At 44.0% G+C, this 16,393-nt stretch overlaps 1 protein-coding gene across 2 annotated transcripts in view; it reads left to right on the top strand.

Moving 5' to 3' along the window:
* Nucleotides 1-16,393, top strand: part of GUCY1A2 (guanylate cyclase 1 soluble subunit alpha 2) — a 205,551-nt gene that overhangs the window by 164,657 nt on the left and 24,501 nt on the right. The window lies entirely within an intron of this gene.

The following is a 16,393-nucleotide window of genomic DNA, read 5'->3' as shown; positions in this document are numbered from 1 at the left end:
GCCCTGGCCCTGGCCCTGGCCCTGGCCCTGGCCCTGGCCCTGGCCCTGGCCCTGGCCCTGGCCCTGGCCCTGGCCCTGTTTGAGGCCAGGCATGCCTCCTGGGGGCCAGGGACTACCAACAGATTCAAGCCCACAGAGCAAATAGCTCTGCAGATGGCATAAGAAGACAAACTGTCCCTCAGATATGCAGGGCCCAGGCCATGGATGGCCTTAAAGGTAAGAACCCAAATCTTAAACGTGATCTGAAAGCTAATTGGTAAGCAATGCAGCTGCCTCAGCACTGGCTGGGTATGGGCCCTCCAAGATGATCACATGAGGACCCTAGCAGCTGCATTCTGAAAGGTTATGTAATGTTCTTCCATGGGCATTTGAGTACTCTAGAATATAAAGCAGCTAGAATACCCACTGAAGTTTTGTGGGGAAAGTGGTTAAAAACTGGTGGAAGGAATGATAGAAATTTTGCTTCAGACAGAAATCAAGCAACTGGAGAGGAAGCAGAGTTCCTAAAAGGAGTTGCCCTGCATGTCACAGCAGGGTTTGTGCTGAAATTGGCAAAGATGGTGATGGATGAAGAGCATCAGAACAGATATCGGGAAATGCAAAGTAATGTGGGGTACAATTGGCAAAGAGATGGATCCTGTCTCTGCAAATGGTGTTTTCAAAATCCATAACCAAGTAAGGTTTTAAAGTACACGTGGAATAGCCATTCTGGGATCGACTTTTGCCGTCATGCTCCAAATCCCCACCTGAAACTGGCAATTTGTAGTTAATCCCCAGAAATCAGAATTTGATTGGAGCTTGAGTTCCAGTTTTATAGAATACCTACTTGAACTAAGAATGTAGTGCAAATAAAGTAACCTTTGTAAATTAATTGTGTGGTTGATAAATGGATTAACTGTACAATCCTAAACAGGTTTTTCCCCTACCATTGATCTGAGGGGATTTGGAAATGCATAAACGCTACCTAAGGTTACACTGTAAATCTGCATACATTTTCATATGCTCAAAATAATGGTTTTATTTTGTAATAGAAAGTATTCTAAGTAATAGAAAATATGGAATTTCTTTTCTTTTGAAATGGGTGATTTAAGACAACGTTTTGCTCACTGAGAATGTATAATATGAAGATTTTAATGTAAGCATTATGGCATTAGCAAGTGGTAATTCCTTTGTATACTGCGGACACTTAACATTTTCAAGCAGATGTTTATTGTTTATGGCAATAGTATGAAAAAAAACTTATATATTGTATTTGGGGCATATCCACTATCGCAAGTCAAATTCCATTGACCCTCACAAACAATTTGTTTTTAATGGCTGACATAAGCAAACCCCCAAAGCCCTGGTGCACGTTTTCGCACAAAGCAGTTTTGTTGTTGTTTAAATTTCTACTTCGCCTGTTTTGCATCATTAACAATTTCCCCCACTTCTGCAGAATATTATCAGTCATGTTTCTGTGAAATGAAGAAGGGGCCGTATCTCTCTAGAGCCAACCTTTCGGTAGAACAGATATTCTTGAAAGGGGGGAAAAACCTAACAGTATTTTTTTTACCCCGGTGTATCAAATACACTTAAATTGTCTGCTTTAAAAATCTAGCCCAACTAGTCCCATTGGAATTGTCTGGACTAAAAAAGAAGAAGACGACCTATGCTTTGGGTGTGAGCAAAGAACCCTTGGTGATCCTCCATGCAAGTACTAACCATGGCTGACCCTGTTTAGTTTCCAGCTTCTTACAAGCTCAGGCTAAGCTAGCTATTCAGACTTCTGGACTGGGGGGGGACCCCAAACAGCTATAAATGCGAACCCTGGGATTCTTTTACCCCCCCCCCCAGATGCCTGTGGTTTACAAAAGAAAATAACTAAGTGATAAAAGGCTGTATTTTGAAGACATTGTTTACTAAAGTGACAGCTTCTTTCCTATTTCTGTGTGCTACTTTGAAGAGGTTGCACACATGGACATGCTTTGGAAAATGGGCTGTCTGATGCATGATGATGTTATCCATTCAGCTGTGTCCAACCCTCCAAAATTCTGTAGGAAAGTCTTCGCCATGCACCCCTTTCTCTGACTGCTTCTTTTACTTGGTTTATGGTCATCCCTGTATTGGCTTTGATCGTGTCGAAACAGCGGATCCTTTGGCGACCACATTTCCTTTTGCTACTGACCATGCTGAGCATTATTGATTTTTCTGGTGCATAGTCTATACCAACAGTGGAGATGGCAAGAAGAAGAACTGTTCACTCCCCTTTTCACTCCCCAAAGGAGTCTCACTCTCCCCACAGCAGTCACCTTGTGAGGGTTCTTAGAGAACTGTGACTGGCCCAAGGTCACTCAGCTGGCTGCATATGGAGGAGAAGTAGGGAATCAAACCCAGTTTTCCAAATTACAGTCTGCCTCTTTTAACTGCTACACCACACTGGCAAAGGTCTGGGGAGGTCTTAAAAATATGAATCTTTGAATTGCTAATGTTTGATAATTTCTGCCTTAGCACTTAGCAGCAGCGATTGGCACCAGTTTCTATCTCTTTGCACTGAGCAGGCTCCTTGCAAGCAAGACGTGTTTCTGTGCTTGGATTGGTCTTTGTAGATCAAAGCAACTATGCAAATACTGTGTTTGCAGAATATGCTGCCTTTTATCTGCAGCCTGTTCTAAAGCCAAGTGAGCAGAGGTCTTTGAGCCCGCTGGAGAACTTAATCTTAAAATGCCCTCTCTTCGCATATATGTGATTAATGCTACTTTTGTAAACAACTCATGCTTGTTTGGGGAGGGGTGGGGGGAGGAAGCCACGACCCAAGCAACCGCCTTTCTAAACAAGCAGCCAGTGAGCTGTGAAACTGAAGTAATTACTTGTTTTAAAGATAATTCCTCTGCTTTTTATAACCATATGAATAATGGATTTATCCAATGGAAATTAACAGATTGGCCCCCTACAATACTCACACTGAGCTCCCCTCCCCCTAAAAAAAACCCAGACTGTTCTTAACTGGCGTGAATATGAACGGTTGTCATGAGCCAAGTCTTTTTTTTCTTTTACAAGTTTGAGAATGTTCATTCCTTTGCAGTGTTTATTTGAAATTTGCATCCAGCTTTCCTTGCATTTCAACGGGATCTGCCAACTAGTAACTGGCAGGAGCTTTGGGAAGTGAACTTGGGGAGAGGAGAGTTGTATTTCTGTTGATGGACAATCATCCATTGACACCCTAGATTCTTTGGCCGGCTGCCTGGAGGCCACGGTTGATTACATCAAGTGGGATCGGGTGAAGTTGAATCCAGCTTAGAAAGAGGTCCTGTGGATGGGTAGACATGTCAAGGATAGCATTAAGATCATGCAGTCAAAATCTGCTCAGAATCCCCTGCCACAAAGAGATAAATTTCACCTCAACTAGGGGCAGGGCTTTTTTGGCCCTGGCCCCAGCCTGGTGAAATGCTGTGCCTGAAAAGATCAGGGCCTTCCGGGATCTTAAACAATTCTGGAGGACCTGTCAAATGGAGCAGTTCCACCAGGGCAGAGTCTGCACTTACTTTGTATATTCCATTGTCAATCCTGTTGAATTCAGATCGCTTTGAACTCGGGTCTTCCTCTTCCCCCCTCCCTCCCCATTGAAACAGGAAAATCTTCTGCACGTGGTTAGGGAGGCTCAGAAGAGGGGGGGGAGGCAAATGGAGACTCTTTCTTTGTTTTCTTGAAGGGGGAGAGGATCCAAGAAGTCAGAGGAGGGAGGAAAAAATCCTTTCTTTTCTTGAGGGGGGGGGGCGAAGAAGGCACACACAAAAAAAAAATCCAAGGCCGACAGAGAGAAATTAGGGGCTTCTCCTTTGAGGCAGGCTTGTCACATGACCACCTGTAGCCAATCACGGGTCCTCTACCATGGAAGAGAGCCCAGATTCAAAACAATGCGATTTTATAATATATTCAGGCCTAAAAGCACTCGAAGATATCGCACAGTAAAGGTAGGGTCACTCCGGATCAATACTTCTTGCTGCAGAAGGAAAATTTAAATCGCCCCAAATCCAACCAGAAATCGCATTTTGTGTAGAGGGCAGGGACTGAATCGATCTGAGGTTGGAATAAAAGCTCCGTGCAGTTTACACCCATGTCTATGGTTGAGGCCAGGAAATAATACCCTGGGATGCCAGCCACCCTGCCTGAAAATCCATCTGCAGACAGAAAACCCCTACAAGTGCTGTTCAACCCTCATAGGGTTAAATCCTAAGAAGAGGTGGTTTTCATATTCATGTTAAAATGTATTTATTTAGTGTTAATAATTGTGTTTAAGTCTGTTGCCAACCGCCCTGAGCCAACCAGGAAAAGGCAATGTATAAATAAAATATTGAGTGATTAATTGCATGCACTATGATGGCACTTCTGTGGAAACCTGGAACTAATGTCACGTCACTCTAGGAATCACTGGGAGAATACCATAGTTTCCAGTAATTCCTAGAGCGACATGACGTCAGTTCTGAGTTTTCTGTGAAAGTGGCATCATGATTTGTATGACACTAGTTTTTTTTGTATTTTACTCCTACCACCACTGATAACTATACGTATAGGAACAGACCTATAGTGACATTCCTGAGCAAGCAGGATTTAAAATATGAAACTGCAGTATTATTCACTGTTCCATATGTCAACCAGGCAGTCACATTATCCCCAGGCAACCCTCATGCCAGAACACGCATCCTGTTTCTGATATTAGAAGCAGAGCTATTTTTTTATCCCCCCCTTTTACTACCCAAAGGCGCTTACAATTGCCTTCCTCTCCCCACATATAATACAATTTAAAACCTAAAATTATTTTTTAAGGCTACATGTCCAATTACAAAAAAAAACGTGGCCTCTCTTCTTACAAAATACTAAGACTTTTGGCAGGGGGACCATATGGAGTGCTTAAGATGTTGCATACTTTGGGCAGGGAGGCCAGCAGCTTCTCGATGTTGACTCTGGCCTCAACTGTAGGCCTGGTGAAATCTCTGTCTTGAAGGCCCTGGGTAAGGTCTCAGGCCCTGATGTCATCTGGCTGAAAACAGCCTGGCCTTGGTGGAGCCCAATTTCACCTCTTTGGGGCTGGGGATGCTGAGCAAATTTCAATTACTAAATCTTCGTACTCTTTTGGGGGCACACCGAGAGACATGGACTTTTCAGAACGCTGTATGGAAAGCCAATGTCGGGAGCAGCCATAAGTGTGATTTAGAGAAGCTGATGTTACTAAGATCAAGCCCGTTATTTCATTTGTTCCATAGTGTTGAAGTGGGGAGTTGACATGTCCCCCACCTACCACTCCAGTTAACAGCTGTGTCTGTTACAAGCAGAGCAGCTCCCTCCAACCAGGATGGCTACACCAACTCAGTGGTCCATGTTGGTTTGCAGTGTCATGATACTGTGTTGGCAGAGACATCACTGTGACCCTTTGCTCCCAGGACTGGGCTGGAATCTCCAGGGACAATGGCAGAGAAACAGTCCCACGTTCTTTGATGCCCATGAGCAGGGCTGGAGAGGAGCAATCTTACTGCCCTGCTGCCTGTCATTTTCCAAGCATGCCTGCGAACCAATCCGACGAATGCTGTGAATGCCCGTGTGATTGTTGCTAACTGTCACTGCTGGGCAGATTTTAAAAAACACATAGAGCTTGCAGGAAGTTATCTTATAATGCGTACTGTAAACACTCATCGGTTTTCACATAACAATCACATTTTTCAGGACCTTTGTTAGCCTTCCGTGTCCATCGTTCTCCTGTGCTGGAAACGAGGAGTTTAAAAATATAAATATAACATTTGCTGTTGCCTGGCAACAGCGCTGAACTTCGAGCAGGACCTCTCCAATTTACGTTTGTCTGGAATGAACGTCAAGATATAAAACAATGAGAGCGGCGTGGGTTAGATTTGAATTTCATCGGAGTAAGAAAGAAACAACAATGCAGCTATTTAATCTCAAAAGACCTCTTGCGCCAGTTTTTCATTGGCCAGTGCTCAGTCATCATTTTAGTAAATCTCCCCAATGGAATTTCTCTGGTATCTCTCAAGGCTTATACTGAACTTTAGGCTATTGTGTTCCCTGAACTTTGATTGGCTATTGATCCCATGTTACTATACAGTCTCATATTCAAATCACCAGCCAGGCAATTTTTGTCAACCTAACCTCTAATGTGCATGGTCATTGTTAAGATGAAGGAGAAAAATATGTATTATGTCCTTGGGTAGGGTTGCCAGGCTGGTGGGAAGTAGGTGAGGCTGAGAGAGCCCTGATATTACTGTTCGGGCAGAACTGCTCTATCAGTGCTGTGGCGAGCCCAAGATCTCCCAGCTGGCTTCATCTGGGGGAGGAGCAGGAAATCCAATCAGGTTTGCCAGATTGGAAGCTCCTAGTCCTAATCACTACACCAAGCTGGATCTCATGAGTTCTGGCAGGCCTATGCTTGGAGGGAAGACTTATTCAGATATGATAGGTAGATGTGAATTTGAGAGATTTTGGGGGCAAAGTGATACTGGAATCCCTGCCCCGTCCCCAGTATTTTTATGGACACTCTTAGTGATGGCATGAAATGGAAGTCAGGTTCTTAATTTAGAGTGACACCAAATTTTATAAGAAATCCACTCCTGCCGGAAATGGGAGTCCGTACGGAATTTCCCATTCTTTTCTGTGCCATTGTGTTGAGCATCTCTTTCTGCCTGTTAATGATTTGGAGTAGGGAGAGGGAAATAGATGAGAGACTTGTGCCACATGTGGAGAGCAAGGGAGTCTTGTAGTTTTGGAGCGGCATCCTTACATTTTTTTTTTTAAGCTTTCAGTAATGCAATGTTGATATTTAATATACAATATATGCAGGGACATGTAAACTGGATCCTAAGCCTGTTACTGGTTGGTCAGTTGCTTGAATGGAGCTCTTCTATGAGCCTTCTGTAACTACTCAGTCATGTCTAACCATTCAGATCCTGCTTCTCCATCTGGAAGAAGTAGCAGAGCTAGACTCCACCTTGAACTAAAAAAGATGCTGCAAGCCATTTGGACCTTTTTAGTTTGTTTGTTTTTTATATTCACATTTCTCAGTAATAGAATGTTTTTTTTTCTATGTTGCTGCCTTTTGCCATCTAAAAGGAAGATCAAATTTGATAAAGAATAAACAAGGAAATTCTAAAGGTTCTTTCTTATACCTTGCAAATGTTGCAAAAATATGTTTTTTAATATAAAAACAAAAGTTTGAGTCCAGAGTCACTTTTAAGACCTACCAAGTGTTATTCAAGGTATAAGCTTCCCTGTGCAAGAACACTTCTTTCAGAGACGAAGATCCATTTGGACATCATGGCTAATAGGCATTATTGTAGACTTCTATCTCCTATCTCAACATGATTCATGGAGGGGGAGGAAGGAAACCACAAGTCTGACGTTTAACCATGTTTATGCCCATCGTAAGAACAAACCAGTGTATTTGTGATACCTGTATGGAGCCCTGGGGATTGTCTGTCCAAAAAAGGAAGAGTCTTTGAGCCAAGCCTATTGTTTATTAGCATACCATAGAACCTGGCATCTTCTGGTAACCAAGAGACAAACAGAAGTTTCACATTCTGAGATCAATGAACAGGCAGGTTTAAACTGGGGGTTTTGCCCCATGAACAAGACCAATTTTTTTATTTAAGAGAAAACACAGCTAATTAAAAGAGGGGGGGCTGTGACAAAACTGTCAACAGTCATCTATAAATCTCAAGCTGTGTGTTATTTAATTTGAGTAACTGCAGATGTGCAAATGTTGGCCCCTTCTCAACACTGCCAGCGGTGGCCTATGGGAAGACTGCAGCTGCAGTGCTACTCGAGTGACAGCAACGTGTCATCTGCCACAGAATCGCACACGACACTTGAACTGTTGTGTGATATTTATTTATTTATTTTATTTGTTGAACAACATTCCCGGGCCACGCCGGCTCATAGCGGTTTACAATAAAACCCAATAAAAACAACAATAAAGTTACAATCTCTAGCAGCATAATCTATTCCCTCCCAACTCACCAGTCCACTCCCAGGACACACCACTCACCGCCTTGGGAGGAGGCATTTCCTGCCCAAAATGGTCAGGGCATCTGGGGGGATTCTGGAGGAGGGACCTGTTTCTTCCATAGCTTGGTTTCAACCGAATGCCTGGCAGAAGAGCTCTGTCTTGCGGGCCCTACAGAACTGTGATAGCTCCATCAAGGCCCTCAGCTCTTCTGGGTGCTCATTCCACCAGGTTGGGGAGAGGACCGAAAAGGCTCTGGCCCTGGTCTAGGCCCGCTGTACCTCCCGTGGGCCGAGGACCACCAGTAGATTCAAGCCCACAGAGAGAAGCGCCCGGTGGGGGGGGTCATAAGGAGACAGGTGGTGACATACATTTGTGTTAAACAATATCCTGTCTCGGCCAATGCAAAATAGCAGATGGTCCAGAGGAAAGTGCCAGCAATTCAGGAGTCAATGATGCTTTGCAGAGAAGTCAGAACCACTGCCCCCCCCCCGGCAATTAGTAGCTAACTGTGATATCTATGTTGCATAGCTAGCCAGCCCGCCAGTAATTGTTCTATTGTATTGCATTTTATATTCAACGTTTATATATTATTCAGGAGCAGTAGTGTGTGAATTGTTCCGTTGCATCAGCGATCTAATGAGAGATAAAAACCATTTAAAAATACACAGGCAAACATAATAGGTAGTTAATTATCATACAAATAACTTTTTTGCTTTCGCTTGCAATTTGGGGGAGGGATCTAACTTTTGATCTCAAATTAGCAGCAAAACAACAATCGGCATAACCCCTTTTTGCCTGCAACAAAGTACAGCATTCTGGTTGATTAATAATACATGCAGATGTCCCAGGGAGGCGGGGATCTGACAGAATACAACCCGGCCCATCTGAAACAGGATAAAATTCAGACAAAGCAATGCCCAGACCTGGCAGCAGAATGGGAAATATATATATTTATTGCATAGTGACCGGTGGCGGGTATCATCAAATTCCAGTAGCAGAGAGACTTGACTTGCATTATATTATATAAATACAATAATAAATAAATAAATTAAAATAAATGGTAAAAATGCATTCTCTCCAATGAGACTTAAATTTACTAGAAAAGGTTTTCCAACGGCCTTTTATTAGTTATTCATCAGTTGCTAATTCTGAAGCCTGAGGTGTTTCTGTGTTTTTAAGTGCTAAATTAGAATGAGAATTCCGACAGGGACTATCTGATCATAATGGGAAACATAACAATCAAAACAATTTTAGATACTGTATTACAACAGGGACTGTTCAGTCTTAATACTGGTTCAATTTAATCTTATGAAGCTTTAATGAATGATATTTTAGAATTCAGGGATGGGGAACTTGTATTTAGTAAGGATTTAAACATGGTGCTAATCCATTTTCAGACAGAAAAGTGACAGTAATTTTACAGTTAATGGAATTCCTGGTAAACTGAAGGAATGGAAAATAGATAATGCCTCACTGTATGCAGATTGAGGGCTCAGTTCGGAGACTAAAAATGTCACTTGAGTAGGCAGCAATCTGATTCTAGAATCTGGGGGAAACTGAGCTGCTCCTCCAAAATCTTCTGTTTGCTTCATGAATAAAAGTTGGGGCACAGTCCTGAAAATCTGTTTTCGGTCAGCTGCCACCAGTTAATTCAGCTGCCACCAGGTCAGCCTGGACACGTCAGAGAAGCTAAGCGGGGTCAATCCCAGCTGGTATGTGGATGGGTGACCTCCAAAGGAAACTTGGGTTGTGACAAGAAGGCAGGCAATGGCTAACCACCTCTGACCATCTCCTGCCTTGATAATCCTCTGGCAGGATTTCTCAACCAGGGTTTCATGATAGCCCCAGAAGGGTTTCACTGATTGCGTGGAAAGCTAATTAGTTTTTTATATATATTTTAAAAATTTTTAATGGGGTGATATGACCAAATGTGGTAAAAAAAACAAAGTCAATGATGGGCCTGGAATGGGTGGGAAGGGGAGGGACACCAGCCATACAAATCTTGCTGATGTCACTTCTGGTGACATGTGACTTCCAGGGGCGTGGCAGGAGAGTGTGGCCTGATGACATCACTTCTGGTATTTCTCAAAGCCTGAAGAATGTTTCAGCGGTTTCTCAACAGTAAGAAGGTTGAGAAAGGCTACCCTATGGGGTCGCCATAAATCACTTTTGCCTTGGTGACACTTTTTCACCTCCTCCTCCACCGCCACCACCAACTGGTATAGGAAAAGAATGTGCTTAGGAGACAGAATGGTTAGCAGCAGAAATGGACTGGCCATTATAATCAGTTTGCAATAGAAACAGGAGGGGAAAGTGGGGGGGGGGGATTGTACTAGTGCCTGAGTGTTTCATAAATACATTTCTGGTTTCCTGAGGTTGTATATCATCATCTGAAGGATTAGAATGGCATTATACAGAAATGGAAGCTTCCACAGAAGTTTTGCAGCTGAAAGGAATAGGTTTTGCTATCTAGCTCAGGGGAAAGCCGCAGTTGGTCTTTGCAGTTGGTACGGATGCTCTAAGAACTGCAAGGTAGCTAGCAGAGATAGCTGGCTCCAAAAGACCTAATCCCCAAACAAGTATTTGCTTCTTTAGCTCACATAGCTCTTCCGAATCTGGCGTGTGCATTTCTACATTTGGCACCACATTTGCGCTAGCTGCTTTTCAGACGCTCTGTCTGGTCTTTATAAGGATAACACATTGCCTCTTCTTTTACAGTGGCAAGAAATCCTCTGCTGAACCAAACCAGCAATGAAAACTATGCATTAAGCTCCTTTATTGTCTAATAAAAGTTCTTTTTCCCAACTAGCTTTAGAAATAAAACTGGTAGAAAGACATTCGTTTGAACAAAAGGGATATTTTGCTTGCATCTTGTCAGCAAAATAGAATCCTTGTAGAACTGAGAGACAGAAGGATTGGAGTGTTCCCTCCTCCCTTTCATCAAGTTTCTCCAGTTTAATTACTAATAAGCTTTTTTATTTCCCTTTAAAGCAAAATTGGGGACTTCACTTAGACACAGCTTCTGACGCATTTGTAGCACCATGCTTAACATTCCCTTTAAAAGTCTGTTCCACATCTTGGCAAGGAGAAAAGGGAAGGATTTTATTGTTTTGGATGTTAAAAATTCCCTTTTAACTCGTTTTAAAAAAAAAAAGGCTTTCCAGAAATTTAGATAGCAGTTTACTCCTAGGGCAAATAGGAAGAATTCATGGGGTTCTATAAACATTTGCTATCTCTTCAACATGCAAAGGCCTTCTGCACGTAAACCCGCTACAGTTCTTTCTGCCCTCCTTTCCAACTCTGCAATCTTTTCACTCACCACCATTTCACTAGAAACAAAAAGATTCCTTAAGTACTTTCCTGAAGAACACATTCTTCACTCCTACACAGCACCTACTGCCTGTATTCTGCCACAGAAGTGTAGCCTTGTTGTAATTTCATGTTTTCTCTTCAGAAAAGTGTATAGCCTGATGGATAAGATGGTCTCTCCTTGGATAAAGGAATCAGAGTCCAGTAGCACCTTTAAGACCAACAAAGATTTATTCAGGGTGTGAGCTCTTGAGTGCAAGCACTCTTCGTCAGACTTAGTCTGACAAAGAGTGCTTGCCCTCAAAAGCTCACGCCCTGAATAAATCTTTGTTGGTCTTAAAGATGCTACTGGACTCTGATTCTATTGTGCTACTTCAGACCAACAGGGCTACCCATTTGAATCTATCATCTTGGATAAAGAAGAAATTGGTTAGAGCAGGGCCTTTTCTGCATGATGGATAAGCTGATGAAACCTCACTAAATACACCGTTGTTTTTCTGATCTCTGCACAGAAGAGCTAATTTACGCCACAAAACTGATTTTGCTCTGCATGGTGAACTGCCTCTTCTCTGCTTTAAACGTCTTTTAAGCGTTGTTTCTGAAAGATGCTTTTCACCTATTCATTTCTCTCCTGCCTGTCTGAGATGATCAATTAGCCATGCAGAGAAGATCTTTAATTATGCAGATTAGTGACTGCATTCGAGAACAAAGCAGAGTTGGCAAAACTACATGGGGCAGGGCTATGAATTGTTTCATGCAGAGAGCATTGCAATGTAGTTTTTCAACAGATTATATTCAGTGCAGAACAACGATTGTAATATAAAAGCGGTCTAAACTGGTTGTTTTTTAAACTGTTTTATTTGGCTCCATGCAGAATACCTCCGGATCTTGGGCAGAGAGAAAGCTTAAACTGCAGACAGTGTTGCCAGGTTGGCAATACTTAGGAGAGTAAAGTCAGGAAACATATATTAGAGGTTTAATCGCTTGCATCTCAGAGTCAGCAAAAGGATACCGCTGTAATAAGGGGAGTTAGAATGCCAGTTGACCAGGCAGTGACCTCAGGGCCCCAGCTGCCAATTGTCAAGAACGACTTTAAGTAGCTATGGTATATCTGTATTATAGCAAATTGGAAAGGAAATGGAGAATGTACGATCCGCGCAGTCTGCAAGGGGAATGTTAAACTTCCTTATAGCCTTGAGCTATTTGCTTTCTTAAGATGCAAATTTGTTCTGGATTTCTAAACAAAACAAATAAACTTAGGAACAGAGTACTTAATTATACATTCCAGGTTTCTTGTAATTGATAATACTTATTGGTAGAAATATTTCACTCGCATTTTTGTCGCAGCTATATTGAGGCCACCTTGATTCCTGGGGGGTCTATACATAGCAGTCACTCCTCTGAATATTTTAGCTGCAGTTGCAAATACTCAAATGAAGAGAGATTATCCAGCTGTAGCAGGTAGATATCCTTTGGAGATGTTAGTAGACAGCTTGTTCCTAGGGAGCTAAACCCTCTGAGATAATTAATGTGCTCTATCATTGCCTACTTTTCTCTACCTTTTACTTAATTTATTGCATTTTTGGCCTGTTTTCTTTACTGTAACCATAATTGTTGTTTCACAGAAGATATCTTATGTTATTATTTCTAAAGAGTCTTGTGCGGGGTTACACAGTTGCTATCAGTGGTTGGTGTAGGAGGAAGTTAAAGAGATCCTTTTCTGCATTAAAGGTAAAGGTATCCCCTGTACAAGTACCGAGTCATGTCTGACCCTTGGGGTGACGCCCTCTAGCGTTTTCATGGCAGACTCATTATGGGGTGGTTTGCCATTCCCTTCCCCAGTCATTACCATTTTACCCCCCAGCAAGCTGAGTGCTCATTTTACCGACCTTGGAAGGATGGAAGGCTGAGTCATCCTAGAGCTGGGTGCTGGGATCAAACTCCCAGCCTCATGGTCAGAGCTTCAGAACTTCAGTTGGCTGCTTTACCATGCTGTGCTACAAGAGGCTCTTTTTTCTGCATTAGGGAATGAAATTAGTAGATAGATGGGGAACATCTAGCAGCACAAATATGTACATTCAGAGATCCAGTCTGGTGTAGTGGTTAGGAGTGTGGACTTCTAATCTGGTGAGCCAGGTTCAATTCTGCACTCTCCCACATACGGCCAGCTGGGTGACCTTGGGCTCGCCACAGCACTGATAAAGCTCTTCTGACCGAGCAGGAATATCAGGGCTCTCTCAGCCTCACCCTCCTCACAGGGTGTCTGTTGTGGGAAGAGGAAAGGGAAGGAGATTGTAAGCCGCTTTGAGACTCCTTTGGGTAGAGAAAAGTGGCCTATAAGAACCAATTCTTCTTATTATTTCTTCTTTCTTCTTCTTCTTAGCAGCTGTTTTCTCCAGAGGCACTGGAGATCAGTTGTAACTCTGAGAACTCTCCAGCTCCCATATGGAGTTTGGCAATCCTACTAAAAAAAAAGGGATCTTCTATGTTCTCCTCCCATGAGGTTCCTGCAATATGTCAGACCTCCCTCATAGGAATATCCAGAATCCCCTGCTAGATCAGAGCAGTGGTCTGTGTAGTCCAGAATTTTGTGTCATATAACAGCCAGTTAATTGCCTCTCAGGGCCAACAGGCCAAGGCATTCCCCTGATGTCACCTCCTAGCTCTGGTATCCAAAGGCATATTGCCTTTGACTATAAATATTCCCATTAGTCACTATGACTAGTAGACCAATCCAGCATGAATCTGTCTAATGTCTCTGGAAGGCCATCTGTGCATCTGACCACTGGCAGTAAATTTCACAGTTTAATGCCCTGTCGAGTAACGTAAAGACATATTTCCATTTGTCCATCAGCTTCATTGAGTAAAGATTATTAGCCTCCATGGTGTTCACACCCCAGCCATTTTTTTATTATTTAGTAATTAGTTCAGAAAAGTGTTCAAAATGATGTACAAGTATAACCCTGGTCAACATCTCATACCAAATCCCAAAAACCACAATGAGAAACAGCAACTCAGCAGTTCGAAATCCAGTCAAAAATATTAGCACACCACAGTCCCATCTATTTTAATCTGCATTGAAGGCCTTGGAGAACCAGAAGGATTTAAACCCAACCTGAAAGCCTGAATAGGCAGTGGCTCTTCGGGTGCCAAAAGAAGAGCAGTCCACAGTTTGGGCAAAAGCTGGGAATGCTCTCGTATGTTTCATGGGCAACATAGCTAAGACCAGTTCCTTGGCAGGAACTTCATCATCTGGGTAGTTTGATATCATAATCATTCATCATAATGATGGTGTCTTGCTACAAACTTGGATGCCCATATAGTGTAGAAATTAGAGAAGAAGAACAGCTGGGGTTTTTTTATATCCCGCTTTAAACTCCCCGAAGGAATCCTAAAGCAGCTTACAAACACCTTTCCCTTCCTCTTTACAACAAACATCCTTTGGGGTAACCAGAGTTAGCCTAATTGGCATCCAGTGCAGTTATTGACGAGTCACAATATCAGGGATTTGTCTTTTTAGGCTCACTTCTTTGCCAATAAAATCTCCTAGATGCTGATCTATGAGTAGTGTTTTCTGTAGCACTGCCTGTCCCTAATTGTAGGCACCATGCATTATTCAGTTTGGTCCCTCAGAATTTAGTCAACCAGATTCTGTGTGCTGTGAAGGCCACTGTCTGGCATGCAAGATATTTCCATATCTGCCAATCTGACCACGCTGGTCCTTTCTCTAATAATTGCAAGACTCTGCCATTGTATATGCCCTTTGTGGGGCTGCCCTGGAAGATTACCCAGAGACTTCTGTGGGTACAGAATGTGTCATACCATTTTTTTTATCACGTTCTCGCTGTAAGAAACACATATTACCCCTGTTGTGCCGTTTATTCATTATTTGCCGATTGGATTTTGAATGCCATTCAAGGTGCTGATTGATGAAGACTTGCTAGCCTGGAGCCCACAAACTTGAAGGACCAAACTCCACCAGCCCGTGTGGCAAGATCATTCAACATGTCTTGTTTGTTCTGTGTCTCTATAGGCTTTCTGGGTGGCTGCCTTTGGAATAGCTTTCTGGAAGGACAGACAAGGGCCTCCGCTTCGATAGAGTTTCGTTAGGGCTGCAATAGTGAGCTCTTTCAAAGGACCTTGCGGATCCCCTAATTCTTAAAAAGATCTAAGGACTATAGACCGTGTTGAGTGAGCACTATCTTTAACCCTCCCCCCGCTTCGGAGGAGCGGGAGGAATAAAGGAGTAAGGGCAAGTGGGGAGGAGTTAGGGCGGGCCCTGTCCGGGATAAAAACTCGGAGGGCCCAATCAGGAGCCGCGAAGCGGCTCCTGATTGGGCCCTCCGAGTGTCACTCGAGGGCCAAGCAGCCAATGGGGAGCCGCGCAAAGCGCGGCTCCCCATTGGCTGGTTGGCCCAGCCTCGCCTGGGCCGGCCGGGGAGTTGTCGCTCAGAGGAAGAAGCCTTCCCCAGCAGTAAGTCCTCCGGCCGGCTTCCCCTCGCCCAGGGAGCCTTCTGCCGGGCCCTGGGGCAGGCTCACCTGCCCTTGGGCCCGCCAGAAGGCCACAAAGCCCACTCCCAAAGTCCCGAGCCTTCTGCCGGGCCCTGGGGCAGCCGAGCTTGCTCCTAGGCCCGGCAGTAGGCCGCAAAGCCCGCCGCCCCCGTCCCGAGCCTTCTGCCGGGCCCTGGGGCAGCCTAGCCTGCCCCTGGGCCCGGCAGTAGGCCGCAAAGCCCGCCGCCCCCGTCCCGAGCCTTCTGCCGGGCCCTGGGGCAGCCTAGCCTGCCCCTGGGCCCGGCAGTAGGCCACAAAGCCCGCCGCCCCCGTCCCGAGCCTTCTGCCGGGCCCTGGGGCAGCCAAGCCTGCCCCTGGGCCCAGCAGAAGGTCCCAAGGCCACCTACCTTACTCTGTTCCTCCCTTCCTCCCAGCATTCCCTTTCTCCTTCCCTTCCTCCCAGCATTCCTTTTGTTTTTTCCTTTCTCCCTTCTTCCCTCTCTTCCATCTGCCTCTTTCTGGCTACCTGTTTCTTTCCCTCTTCTTCTGTCTCTATCTTCCTCCCTTTCTTTCTGTCTTTCTGTCTCTTTCTCCTTTTCCTCCTTC

This window comes from Paroedura picta, chromosome 6, assembly GCF_049243985.1.
Source record: "Paroedura picta isolate Pp20150507F chromosome 6, Ppicta_v3.0, whole genome shotgun sequence".
Classification (NCBI taxonomy): domain Eukaryota; kingdom Metazoa; phylum Chordata; class Lepidosauria; order Squamata; family Gekkonidae; genus Paroedura; species Paroedura picta.
Note: the sequence above shows the minus strand (reverse complement) of the source record. Positions and strands in the feature narration are given on the sequence as shown.